The sequence below is a fragment of the Pseudomyrmex gracilis genome, unplaced genomic scaffold (genome assembly GCF_002006095.1).
Source record: "Pseudomyrmex gracilis isolate BER0280 unplaced genomic scaffold, ASM200609v1 scaffold_41, whole genome shotgun sequence".
NCBI classification, from domain to species: Eukaryota; Metazoa; Arthropoda; class Insecta; order Hymenoptera; family Formicidae; genus Pseudomyrmex; species Pseudomyrmex gracilis.
The window spans coordinates 472,022-474,821 of NW_018020625.1; the positions used below are offsets into that span (position 1 = coordinate 472,022).

General features: G+C 32.7%; 3 non-coding genes across 3 annotated transcripts; 1 reads left to right on the plus strand and 2 right to left on the minus strand.

Moving 5' to 3' along the window:
* Nucleotides 1-216: 216 nt before the first annotated feature.
* Nucleotides 217-288, minus strand: Trnaa-ugc. The gene has a single exon. It is a non-coding gene; the product is annotated as a tRNA-Ala (tRNA).
* A 337-nt stretch (nucleotides 289-625) lies between these two features.
* Trnaq-cug lies at nucleotides 626-697 on the plus strand. Its single transcript has one exon. It is a non-coding gene; the product is annotated as a tRNA-Gln (tRNA).
* Nucleotides 698-1,230: 533 nt separating this feature from the next.
* Nucleotides 1,231-1,310, minus strand: Trnal-uag. Its single transcript has one exon. It is a non-coding gene; the product is annotated as a tRNA-Leu (tRNA).
* Nucleotides 1,311-2,800: the final 1,490 nt, after the last annotated feature.

Sequence of the window (2,800 nt, forward strand, 5' to 3'; positions counted from 1 at the left end):
AAATACATTTGCAATATGTGTGCACATATAAACAGATGTATACAATAATTTCTATTAAAAAAAAAACAACTATATATTTTTTAATTTAAAACTTCACTTCTTGAATTAAAATTCGTATCCGTGTATATGTGTACCTAAAAATATATTATTCGCAAAGAAAAATATAAAAAAATTTCTTTAATTAATAATATATTATAGTAATAGCGACAAAAAATTTGGAGATGCCGGGGATCGAACCCGGGGCCTTTCACATGCAAAGCGAACGCTCTACCACTGAGCTACATCCCCGTTTTTTAACAAGCTTCGATAAACGACACCTGGAGATTAGTTTCACATACGTAGCACTATACTTCAAACATATTAAATAAAATGTTTTAAATAATGTATACTTGTTAATAAAATAACAATTTTTTGTTGGATGTTAAGTAATAATTAAAATATCAGAAATGAGTTACGTAAATGTCGAGTGAAGTAATGAACAACACGAACTTACGCTTTAAACGCAAAGGTTAAATGTTATTGTTATCGTTTAAGATAGTGGTCTAACTATAGCACGATTTACGGAATACGATACGACCTATATCAGGGAACCATTTTAACCTTGTGACCAACAGGAACCTTCGAAGGTCCCATGGTGTAATGGTTAGCACTCTGGACTCTGAATCCAGCGATCCGAGTTCAAATCTCGGTGGGACCTTGAGTTAATTTTTGCTTTTAATTTTTATATTTATAATATTAAAAGCGAAATATTTTGCTAAATAATGAGTATTTTTTGCATTTTAGATATAATGTAAAAAATTATGCATATCTTATTGTAATTCAAAAATGTACACATCGTTGTTGTTGTAGATTATATAATGGTATAAACTTACGTACTATATTAACTGCTATAAAAATAGCAATTGCGTTCTACTGAACTTGGCGCTATAAATTACTGCAAGTATTATTCTGATAATTGTTATCTCATTACATTGTTGTATAATTGTACGAAGAATTGATACGCGTATATATTTGAGTCATTTGCGCTAAAAATATCTTTTTGCAATTATCTTCGTATCAATATATCTGCGTGTCACAATTGTTAATGCAATCAATACCACGTTGTCACAGTATAAATACAATACTACGATACAAAACAAAATTAAAAAATTGATTCTATATATGTATATTACGTTACTTGGATGAAATTATTTATGTCACATGACACAAGAAAAAAAAGTAAAAAAAATTTGACAGTGGTGGGATTCGAACCCACGCCCTTACGGACTGGTGCCTAAAACCAGCGCCTTAGACCGCTCGGCCACACTGCCTCCGATGATGTGTGCCAGTAAATGGATATACAAGCGGTCAACTCAAAACAGGTAGTCTATTGATTACACATTGATTGCAATATAATTGTTTAGAAATTTAAAATCCAAGAAAAAAAGATCTTGTATATAAATATTACATGTTTTGATAGCACGCACGCGCGTATATGTAATTGTAAGTTATAAATTTTAAGAAGTGTTGTGCAAATAACTACATTCAATGAAATATCAATGCATAGTGAAATAATTTTATTATCTTTTTAGCTTTTATCGCGCTTAAAAATATTTTTCTCGAAAGTTATACGTTGTACTTCATGGATATGATATAATAAATTGTATTCCACTGTATTGTATCACGATTTTTAAACTTTAAACTGTAAAAAAATTAATACCAAATCTGACCACAATACATTTACATTACATTTTCATGTAAGCATTCTGTATATACAGATCACACTTATCTTGTGTTTTATATTCTCGCAGCACGTGCTATCGTTCTGGCCTTGATTGCGTCACATACATATCTCACGACGCGTCGCATCGTGTTGCCTGACGTTCTATTCTCGTAGTCGACATTGTGCACAATCACTCAAATAGACGTCATGTTGTACACTACATATAGTATGTATAATATCATTAAGTGATACCAATGAGTCAATTAGTCATGTGTCTTTCTTTAATTAGTACAATACAATAAAACTGACTATCTTGTACAAAATTTGTTATTTCGCAGTTATAAAATACAAAGTTGATCTTGTCTCTCTTTAAAGAAGTCTCTCAAAACATATTGAAAATTAAACTATGCGAATGTTCTAAATGTAATAGTAAATTTTTAAATTAAAAAATTAGTTTTTTAAAAATAAGACAAAGAAAAAGACAGATCAAAGTTAAAGTTCTCTTCTTAAAAAGAGAAATGGTATATTGTGAGAGAAAGGGACAGAAAATTGAATAAATTGGCTATTCCACGCAACCGCGAGTTGCAGTAGCGAACGTCATTATGGCCGCAAATCTCCTCTTTTATTTTCCCTTCCCGGCAGCACCAAGTGCCGGACGATAAGATCTCAATATAAAAATTCATGCTCATATAAAGCGACTCCGCCGGTGACTTCTTATTTTTTTCCTTATCGCGTCCCCGAGGGAACGCGGCATAAAGCTAACGCTTCAGAGTCAGAAAGCGAAGAGAGTCGGTTATGTCGAAACGACTGTAGACAGATCGATAAATTTGCGTGAATATTCGTGTAGCAGATAAGCCACGATGATAAACCGAAATCGGTGCTCAAAGTTCTCGAGTCCCCTACTGCCACGAGAGATACGACGAGGCCGCGTAAAATGGAAGAAGATAAATTCGTCTCTTTGGCATTCCACGCTGATGTGCTTTATAACCAACGCGCGGAATCTCTTCTCTCTTTCTCTATTTCAATAGCGCGATAAATTATATCGCGACGAGTCCCACAAAAAAAGAACTTTTAATTTTCGATGTTACAAATTAATTC